We start from the raw sequence: 11,522 nt of genomic DNA, 5'->3' as shown, positions 1-11,522 counted from the left end.
TCCCAATCATAAGGATACTGCGAAGGCTGATAAGTTTAACCCTGGCAAATAGTGAGCCGAGTAGCTGGATGGTAATAAACCTGTTAGGTTAATTGAAAGAAGAGGAGGAGGTACCACAAGTGTTCAGGTTACCGCAGAAGATACTCCTAGACGGCTGCTCTAGACGGGCCGCGCTTTCAACACTCCTACGGTGGAATTGGTTATGATAGTCATCTCTCTGAGCAAAAAGCCAGCTTCCATGAAATGCTGCAGCTCGAAAGCTGGGAGAAAATGGCTCAATGAATCATCAGTTCATTGGAAAAGGCACTTTCAGGCTGGCCAAGCCAATTCATGAATGTGAGTTGAATTTTGCTGAATGGTTGTGGTGAAACGACAAAGTGCTGAAAACTTCTGGAAGTACTGAAATACTGGAATTAAGCAAGATTAAACAGTGTTCTAGGCAGATCCAAGCTGAATTGTTTTGACACTTCTGACAAGTTTGTTTCTTGCCAAAACTTGAGGTAGGCGATAGAAACATTGTTCCTCATTCATTAACTGACTTATGAAGATACTAATGCACACTGTAATAACTGTAGATATAATCTCCCTCTCTGACTAATTCAGAGCACAGATTTGAGCAATGCTCTCCCATCCTCACAAAATTATTATTAAATAGTATTCACAAATCAGAATACCATAAGCAGAATGAAAGAGTAGGAAAATATCTGCTAATAATTTCCTGAAAACTGCACGTTAAAATCCCCTCCCTGGGACTCACTTTAATAGGATGAGTAACTATTAAATAAGTGTGAATTCAGCCGTTCATGACCCGGACCTTGCAGGAGATCAACACTATTAGTTTTCAGTATTAGTTGGATAGGGAGACAGCTGTAATTTTATCTTTACGCCAGAAACAGCAGCAATAGGCACTGGAAAGGTGTGACCCATATGTACATAAAACCATTCTGGAGCAAGCAGATGCAGATTGTCAAGGGACACTTAACAAAGCATTAAAAGAGGTCACCACCCACAGTCATTGGCCACTGGAGTGAGTCAGAGCACTGTTCTGACTCAGACCAAATATTCATCTACCTCAATACGCCATCTGCAAGCACAGTCATCAGATGCCTTGGGCGAGAGTATAAGCAATAGACAAAATATAGCAGTCATTCACCTGAGTTATTTAATTTCTATTTTAGTCCAGATACACACTGTGACAATGAGATCCATAATCGAATTGTGCTACGTACAAAACAAATTTTCCTTTCATTTATTTTTATGTTTTGAAGGGCTTGCTTTCCTGAAGTACTCCTTTGACATGACTGCAGGCGGTTCAAAGGAGGGCCATGAAGATGATGAAAGGGCTGTAGTACCTGGCCTGTGAGAAAAAGACTGAAGGAGTTGGGTCTTTCCACTCCGGAGAAGAGAAAGCTCAGGGTGGGGACCTCACCACAATATTCCAGTACTTAAAGAGTGGCTACAAAGAGGTTGGAAGCTCTCCCTTCACAAGGCCCCACATGGAGAAGACAAGGGGCAACGAATACAAGTTGCACTGGAACAGATCTTGTCTTGATATAAGAAATTTTCTATAGTGAGACCAACAGGAACAACCTCCACAGGGATGTGGCAGAATCCCAGTCACTGGAGGTTTTCAAGATGTGGTTGGGCAGGGTGCTAGATAAGCTCACCTACTCTCCCTTTCTCACAAAGGGCAGGACCTGATGATCTTTCAAGGGCCCTTCCAAACTGGGCTCTTCAATGATTCTGTGACAACAGGGGATTCACCACTGGCTCACTGCATCCATGACGTTTAATATTTTCCAGTGCTCCTTTATACTTCCCCTCTTAGGGATGATGGCAAAGCCCAGAATCTGTTGCATCCTCTAACGCTCTGTGCTGTCCCCTCTGCCCAGTCCCCTTCTACCCATCCCACTCCACCAGGGCTGAGACAGCAGCAACAGCATCAGCAGACATCTGCAGTGGGACTTATCTGCATATTGCACTCAACTTTGTAATTAATAGAGAGAAATAGGCACTTTTCAGAAACTTTTGCCTACCTCACACTATGTACCTGGTTGGGTGCTTCGTACAGAAGCTGCTGGCTTTCTCCCGGGACTCAGCTGCTGTCGTTTTTGCTAGGGGGGCTCCATCCCTGACACACTGGTATGTCTGGACAGAGAGCCCAGCTGTGTGGAGGAGCACCCACCTGAAGTCCCAGCCCATGGGAAAGAATAAGGACTGCCTAAAAGCAAGGTGTGCTCCCCAGCATGAATCCTGCAGGGCAGCGAGACCAGAAGGAGAGCATCCCCCAGCAGTGGCTGCTGGTGACACCCAGGGGACAACAATGGCCAGGAGTCTGTGCCTGTGTCTGCACTTGGAGGAGGAGGTGCAAAAGGTATAAAAGTGGCAGGGGACTGCATTGGCATGGGTCCCTGGGAGTAAGCCCAGGACCCCCATGTGTACCCCCCAAGGCTGCCCCTGTGCACCAGGCAGGGACAAGATGAGCTGCCCTGCTGCAGCTCGGGAGCTCCTTCATCACCAGCTTTATCCAAGAGCAGAAAACCCCAAACTTGCAAAGAAAAACTGAAAAAAAAAAAACAACAATATTTACACTGTAAAATAGCTGAAGCAGATTTTTATGTTTGTTTTTGTTTCAGCTGAGGCCAGGTCAGTTTTTCTTTTGATCTGTAGTAGTCCCCCCATCCCTAGCGAGGCACAGTGTGAACACACTTCAGACTAGCTGACAGATTTCTGGTGTGGTTTTGTATGGTTTCCTGCGAATCAGGGGCCATTTGTTGTTTTGCAATTTTTCAGAAACCCGCAAGTATGCCTAAGTGCTACGAAGACCTAATAAACAGGTAGGTGTTGTGAAAGGTTAAAGAGGGGCAAAAAAAACTGTAGCACAGCCACGGCCGGCTCATCGCCTGACCCCTCACCGCTCTCGGCAGAGCCGCGCTGAGGTTGCCTGCAGCAGCAGTGAGCACGCCGCGCCAAGGGATTTCGCCATACTGACGAGGCAGAGGGTTGTGAAGCTGCGAGAAAAATGCGGTTAGATTTTACTAGCACCTGTGGCAAATTCCTCTCAAAGGTCCTCCCACAAGGCAGTGTACAATCTGCACATGTCAACGCAGACAGAGCAGGAGGAGGGAGGTGATGGTGTCATATGTTCCCCTCGGGCTCGCTATTTTATTTCTGAAAAAAAAAAAAAAAAAGCTTTAGATTTCTTTGTTTTTTCTTCTTTTCTTTCTATTCACAGGGGACATTCAGTGGAAACTATTACAATGGCATTGTAGGAAAGAGCCTTGCACCCTCTGTCTGCGTGCTGAGCTCATCCTGATCCCTGTGCCTGCAGGAGGAGAGCACCAAGGAGGAGAGGAGATGCTTGCATGGTTAAAGCAAGGGGATGGCAGTCGAGGAAGGAGGGTGATGCTTCTGGCTCTGGCATTTGTATGCATCAAACCCAGCATTTACTGCCTCGCTGCTTGGGTTTTGACACAGATAAAATGGAAATCCCCGTTTGGAGCAGTGGGGCTACTATCCCTTGGCACATCTGAGGGGTTCCAGTAGGAAGTGCTTTCCATCAGGTTTCTCTTTGAGAAGAAAAAATTAACTTAAGAAGAAGAAAGATTAGGAAAATATTTAAAATAGAGAGTGGAAGTAAGTAGCTCTTATTTTGTACTCTTCCCCATGCCCACGTGCCCCTGGAGCACACACATTGGTGGCTGTACTTTCTTGCAATTATACAAGCAAAGACATAAGGGTAGCCTTCTCCCATAAGTGTTCATCTAAGAAGAAAGCAAGAAAGTTAGAGTATCAATGATAATAGATGATCTATGAACCAAACCATCTTTCTCTCCCCAACCACAGCACCACACAATGGGTTTTCACTTTCTCCCAATGGCCCTGAAAACATCCTCAGCCTTAGGAGCTGACTGTTTCGGCTAACGTTTCTGTACCTCAAGCTATAAAAACAGGCTGCGGCTCTCACTAGGGAAGGCACTTCTGTGTAGTTGCTGATATACCTCTTTCTTGGTTGGTGGGTAAGAAGAATTAAACCACTATCCTGTCTCTTACTCTAGAACATACAAACCAGCTCTTGAAAGGACAATGACAAGAAAATCTTGTGCCTCTTACAAGGACTAACTATGTATCCTTTGGCTTAAAATAGAAAAAGCACCAGGGCTATTTATTGCTGTACACTCAGCTAAACCAACGTAAGCAGGGAAATATGCTTCGGATGTGAAAACTGGCTAAAAATGATCAGATCTGGACAACAGCTCCACGTATCAATCTTTTTGAAGTCCACCTTGATGAACTTTGTACTGATTTGCTGAGTATCTTCAGACCCATTGGCAGTCAAAGGGAAGGTCCCGCAGCTGAGGAAAGAAGCCTCCAAACCTGGCCACATGGGAACAGAGTGCCCCCACCATCACAGGTGACTTCCAAAGAGTGGTGAGGCTGCCTGAAGTGAGAGCTCTTTCTGCCTGGCTTGGACCTCCACAGGCTGTAGGCTTCAGGCTGTCAGCAGCTTTAAACCATAAAGAAAGAGTCTACCAGGGAAATGCAATGGGGTGATGCCCAGACTGCACTCATGGCTGCTTGGAGTTATCTACAGGTGGTTCAAAGTGACATATCACTGCAGTAACTCCACTGAAATAAGCTGTGGTAATTTGGGGGGAGGAATTTTCCTTGCTGATGAAGTCCATCTGGCAGCTTACACGCAAGTGGGCAAACACAGCACTGTCTTTGGGGCCGTGGTGCCAACTCACAACGCTGCTAAGATGCAAAGCTTTTGTTAGAGATAGCTGGGGGGGTGGTGGCATTTTCTTTGAAGAGGGTTTACTTTCTGTGCTTTATTTTTTTTTCCAGGAAGAGATAGCTGAATCTCAGAACTGATGCACTCCAAAGTCTTAAATGCTGGCACTGCTTATTAGTTGTCTGTGCAGTGAAGAGTATTCTTCCTTATATAGGCCTTACAGAAACTAGGTCAGAGGATTAACGTGAGTACTGGTTGCTAAAAATCCTCTTTGACAGCCTGCCTTCCTTTATTATTTTCTCGCCTTGCCATACAGAAGCCAGCACCCTCCAGCTTCCCTATTGATTCCTGCTGGGGCGAGCTGCGATGGGCGCCGCACTCCCTGCTGCCCTGCAAACACCTCGCCCGTGTTTGCCCCTGACATCAGATGTCATCCCAGGAAGGGGATGGTGTTTTTCAAAGAAACGTAGGAGTGTCACGTTCAGTTGATTTGTCAGTGGAAAAATATCTAAACACAGATGCCTGCATGGGCTAAGGGATGGCACACTCAGGATGCCCAACCTTTGTTTTCTGAAGGCCCTGTACTGAGAAGAGGGCATCTGGGCTGAATGCCAGATGGGGTGCTGGGTGCTTGTACAATGCTCCCCTTAAAAGCTATCTCTTCCATCAGGGCTTCTAGGAAATAGTGCACTGCAAATAACGATAATAATAATAGAAGCCTTCTGTGAAATGTTTGCACTGAAACATAAAATGCCATGGAATATTCTTGCTTTTAGACACTGTTGTTAACTCCGAAGGATCAGTCACCATACATTTGTGCTGATGGGTTATTTCTTGCCAAGTTATTTACAAGAGATGACATCTTTCTGTGGGATACACATATATAGATAATACACATACCCACTCATATTCACACATGCAGATCACCAAAACTTAAAAACTATCATTATATACCTACTTGTCTAAAATAAAGTGATTTCCTAGCAGGAATGACACAAACAATTAGATAGATTCAAGGTACATACATATATTCTTAAACTGATTCCTAATCTGTATGCACATACGTACTTATCTCAATACTGAAGTATCATAAAACAAGACTCTCAGTGCAGATTTTTACATCTCTAGATGCTCATGTAGTAAGGTGCGCTTATTTCCAAAAAAGCCAGGTGCACAACAGCCCCTGCTGAAATCTGCTGTACCTTCAACACTGTGGAAGTGTGATCACCTGGGAGGGAGCAGGGTCCCAACAACGGGTTCTCCTCCTGCAGATTATCTCGCAGCCTTCCACTTGAAACTAAAGCAGTTGAGGTTTCTTTGGCCAATAATGTATGCGGAGCTCAGTTCTCTGCTACAGAAGCCCTAGGCTTGATCGCGTGTTCAGTTTGATTTTTCAGTTGGAATCAAAGTCACTTGTCAGCCAAGCTTTATCCTTCCAGCTATTTCTTCCCCAGATCCATCGTCAAATCAAGTGTGCGCACAATGTATCCAATTTAATGCGGGCACTGACTGTTCTGTCAGCTGAACATGCCCATGTTTTGCTTTCTTCCTGCTCGCTAGGTCCAGACTGCCCATTAGCTGCAGCTGCCTTTGGTTTTCTTGCCTTTGTGATAGAGCCGATGGGATATCCTCTTTTTTACTGCCTCCCATTTAACCGAAAAGCTGGTCTCTTGTCTCAGAGATGCCATGTGTCTCCATTTCTGCTATACTGTAGGGTTCCCTGGGTAGCCACATAGGTAACGTGATCTGGTGGTGTTTACTGAGAGTTTAGCTATGATGAAGAAAACAGACTTCTCCAGAACTGAGCGTGCTACAAAGCCTCCCAAATCCTTGCTTTATTGAGATGAGAATTGACAGGAATTGCCAAACTGTAGCAAGGAGAGAAGCTCTGAAGGTACCAAATGTTAAATCGTTCCCTGAGAGAAGCAAAGGGAAGCATTAAACAAAGCTACAATTACATGACTACTGTGTTTATGTGATTATGTTCCCCACCTGCTCAGGCCTTAGGCTCATTGAGAAAGCTCTGGTCTGGGACAGATCCTTCCCAGGACAGAGACACCTCTCTGGTTCATCCTTCCCTTTCTTCTTCTGTAATGTACTTATACATAAGTGAACGAAATATAAGCATATACACAAGTGAATGAAGTGATTGCTACAGAAATCAGAAAATACCTACTCATAAACACACCATAACAATAATAAAATCTATAATAATGAAATAAATGTGATTTTATCATATACTAACAGTGGAGTGGAAGGAAGTATCCAAATGTGACCGCTTTAGAGTACTGGCAATTTCTGTTTGCTGTAAGTGTGGGACTGCGGGGACGCTGCAGCCACAAGTGGCTGCTGTCAGCTCACCAGGGCCAATGCTGAGCTCCTGTATCAGAAGGCAGCAGGAACAAAAGGGTTTCTGCTCCCTTTGTACATTGCAAGAAGAAATGCTGAAATTTATACTGAGCTGTTAGCACTTTCTGGTCTTTATACCCATGACACTGAGCTGAACACATACCAGCCTTGCAATGATTACATAAGTAAATATATGTGTGTGTGCACATTTTTATATAGAGGTGCATGTTGTCCATGTGTATGTATACACACTCCAGTGAACAACGACACACACACACACTCTAGTGGAGCTGCATTTGTGGGCAAGTGCATATCCAGACAAAGAATTCCTGAATACACATAGATACACACACGCATACATACATTACATATACACATACACATCGGCTGTTGAAATACAGCTGCCTTGAGGCTGAAACTGTTTGGCAGCTCACGGCAGAGCTCCCCTGCACTTGGGGCATCATCCAAGCTGCGGAGGGAGAAAGGCTGCCTGGGTGCAGGATGCTAACTGCAGCACACAGCTGCTGGGGAAAGCATTTGCCCAGGCAGAAGCACAGCCCAAAGGCCTCGACAAAGCCACAACATCCCACACCAGCCTGTGCAAGGCAAACAGGAAAGAAAACGCAAAAGGGACAGTACCCGTAGCACTGCACTGCGGGGCGGTGCAGAAGTGACCAGGGATGTGTCACTTAAAGTGACTTATTACATCCTCCAGCACTTGGGGTTTTACCAGGGGAGTTTCCTGCCTGAATTCTTGCAATGGTCTGATGGCATGATGGCAGTCGTATGTACGGCAGCACAGCTAAAGGGCGCGCACACTTCCATCTGCACTCGCATACGTGAGTGTTGCAATCTGTACGAGGAGCAATCCCAGTCCCCTTGCAGCTGAGAGCTGCTCTCCTGCCGTAGTGTGGAAGTGGCACTTCATGGAAGAGATCCTGGTCAAGGGTCTGGGGCAGGGGTAGAAGGACAGCTTAGAACTATGGCTTTGCTCAGGGGCCCTGAAATTTTGGCAACTGAGAAACTGGCTTATTTCAGTGAGAAGAGTTCAGGGCAGTGGCTGGCACTGTGATTGCTTGGAAAGGCTTTTGGAAAGGAAAGTCGGGCTGGTCGGATGCACTCACACACGTGAACCTGGGGAATTCCCTCCCAAGGACCCCAAGTATCCAGGTACAGCCATGGCTGGAAGCTATTCACTCAGAGCTTCAAAGGTGTCTCCTGGCCTCTCGGCTAATGGGTGGCTGCCAAACTGTGAGGTGCCTCCTGTGTTACTCGTTCTGATGAGCTTCTTAGTAAAAAAACACCTGCAATTAATCTGACTGATGTGCCAGCACTGCAGTGTGGTGCCTTTTTTTTTTTTTTTCCAGGCAGTCTGTCCTGGAAACTACAAGGTAGAGGATGCACACAGCTTGTACTTAGAACATTAAACTTGACATATCTGGGGTTGAAGCTCATTTTTACTATTTATTTGCTATGGAAAGTTCAAATGGTTCAGGGTATAGACATACTCAGAATATGATGGATTTTTTTCACTTTATCTCAGCCAGTTACACTTCATGGATCTGTCATAATGGGCTAGAAACTTCGGGAGGGGGGCTACTTCAAAATTTCCCTTCAAAACTTTTTTCTAGGGAAGATAGTTTTTTTTTGTTTGTTTGTTTTGGCAAAGTGCCTTCCTTGCAACCAGCACCCCGTTTGCATGGAAACCTGCAACATCTTATTAATAAAAAAGTCCCAGCTCTTCACAAAGCTCAGTCCTTTACAATCGGGTTGCTGAAAAAGTGGAAACTATCTGCAAGAATAAATCTGGGTAGTTCTGCTCTCTAGTGACATAGCCAGGAATTTTTTCTTCCACGTGGATTAAAGAGCCTATTTCATGTTGCTTCTCCTCTCCTTTTGCCAGTTACAGAAATAGAAGGGCAAGGCAGTAAGTAAAGTAAAAGTAGAGGCAGAGGAAGGGCGGGGAGGAAACAAGCACTTTCAGTCCTGAAAGTAGTTTCACTTTAAGCAGTGGACAAACTTTCAGGTTCTCTGTTGTTTTTAACCCATTCTGCACAACCAGAAAGCAGGGGGACACCTTTGGCAAAGGGAGCCGCAAAAGTGGCAGTGAAAGGGATTGTCTGTACTGAAACCACCCTTGTGTTGGTTGTTGGGGTTTTGTTTTGTTTTGTTTTTTTCCCCAATCTGTCTGTCTGTCTGTCTGTCTTGCTCTCTCTTTCCTCTTCACAGCATATAATTTACAGTAAAAACACAGGAAGCTGAATGATTTCCTCTGAGGAAAGTACCTGACAAAGAGGTGAATGAGTAAAATCATCGTGCCTTTTGACTTCATCGGTACCCATGTATCCTTGAGGGTTTCCAGATGCTACCTCACAGCAGAGGCCTTTCAAGTGGTTTTGCCCAGGCAGGCCGGCCTGGAGGCACACGAGGCATCAGCTTCTCCCCGCAGCAACCTAAGCAGAGCTTGCTCTCAATTTGGGAATGCCAGCAGCTATTAGTGGCACTGCCTGTTGTGCCAGCAAACCTCTTGAACCATTACTGCCTCCATCACTACTACTCATTCTGCAAATGGTGCTTTGGAAGCTCATCTTCGTATCCAGAGGCTGCAAAGTGAGGCTGCCAGGCTGGCTCCTGGGAGCTGCGGGCAGGAGGAGGCAAGCTGCGAGCTCCTCGCTGCGCAGCATCACCATAGCTGCCACTTCAGGTCTGTCCCCTCTATTCCACTCTACAATCTTCTGGAAGTCAAGCTTGGGGAGCAGCTGTGACTTGAACCTCCTACATCACAAGGCTCCATTGAAAAGCTAAGCCTGAAATGTTGCAATTTCAGAGATCCTGAAGAGGGACTTTACCTTAAAAAAAAATAGCCTCAATGTCACCCAAAAGGGCACAAATGAGTAACTTTTCAGATACAATCTCAGTGAGGTCTCAAGTTCCCCATACTTTAAAAGTGACTACAATTAAGTGGGTTTTTTAGTGTGCATGTATCGAAATGTAGGAGTAGAAGGGATGAAAGATAGAGATTATATACTTGGGTAGATCAGCTCCTCTGCTTAACTATGCAACATCTTCCTCTGTCTTTCTTTTCCAACTCCTACTAGCTCCATAAAACCATCCTTCAAATTACAGAGGTGTTGAAACGCTTGCAGGTGGTTTTATTTTCCTGCCCTGTCCTCCACTTCGGATGTCATTTCTACTGCAGAATGAAATAGGCCTGATTCATCTTGCAGAAGGAACATGATTGATACGAGCCCGGATGGAGACTCATTCTCAACCCCGTGGAAATTCCTCACCAAGGTTGCCAGTCAAGTGAAAACCTCTTCAATGTTCAATCATCAGGGTTGTGTTACTGCTCCTAAGCTGCTTGGGCTGGAGCCAGGGAGAGTTTGTGAGCATCTGAGGATGACCCAGAAAGCCAGAGCTGTTCTTACATTGTCTTTTTTTCTTTTATTTTCTTTCCTTTTTTTTTCTTTCCTTTTTTTTTTCTTTTTTTTTTTTTTTCTGAGAATTGTCTTTCTCTCTCACCTAAACCAGCTTCTTCTTTACCACAGAGAGGTCATGTTATTCTCTAGATTGAAGGTCTGATTAAGATGTGTTTTTGTACAGTGAGGCTGTCAGCCTTCCAAGAACAATCATCATATGTGCAGCTTTTGCTGATATTTGCTTACAGTCTCTTGGTGACAACCACTCCCTGTTTATCAGGACAAACATATGTTGTGCCCACACAAAGCTGCTATGGCACTACAGGCTGAGATTTCTTTACCTGTTGAGGCTGCTGGGGAAATACCCAAGAAGGAGGCATATGAACAAAGACTAAAGACAAGAGGGTTTCTAAGCAGACATTTTTCAAAGAAAATGGTAAGGAAATCCTGAACAAGGGGTATCCCCACCTGGAACACTAGTGCTGCTAAGGGGTTTGTGTCTTCTTTCCTTTCTTTTACACGAACCATTTTTTCCCCCACTTCCCATAAAATACATTTAATTATTTTGTCTGATTGATAACTCATAGGAGAGCTTATATCTGTAATGTTATATGGTGGTGTCTGCTGTCTGCTCACCGTTTCCCATCTGTCTGTAGCTCCTGACCAAGCGCAGAGAAGCAGCAGCAAGCAGCCAAGCACCGTCTCAGTACTCCCAGCTCTGCTCCAGAGGCTTGTGTCCTCTGGGAGGCAGAAGTATAGCAAGGTACGTATGAGGCTGATGCCACAAGACCAGATATTTCATACCCAGGGGCTCAGAGCAGGCTCTTCCTCCTCCAGCACTCTGCCCTAAGCAGACAGTACAGCTCCTTACCATTTTTCTGGGTGGAAGACCAAGCTACAGGTGACACCTAAGCATTTCTATTCAACTTACATTTCTACTCATCAGGATCTGACTGAAAAGTTTCATTACGTTAAGCACACAGAATGTTTAGAAAAAAAAAAAAAAAAAGGAAAGACAG

This window comes from Cygnus atratus, chromosome 19, assembly GCF_013377495.2.
Source record: "Cygnus atratus isolate AKBS03 ecotype Queensland, Australia chromosome 19, CAtr_DNAZoo_HiC_assembly, whole genome shotgun sequence".
Lineage (NCBI taxonomy): Eukaryota > Metazoa > Chordata > Aves > Anseriformes > Anatidae > Cygnus > Cygnus atratus.
Note: the sequence above shows the minus strand (reverse complement) of the source record.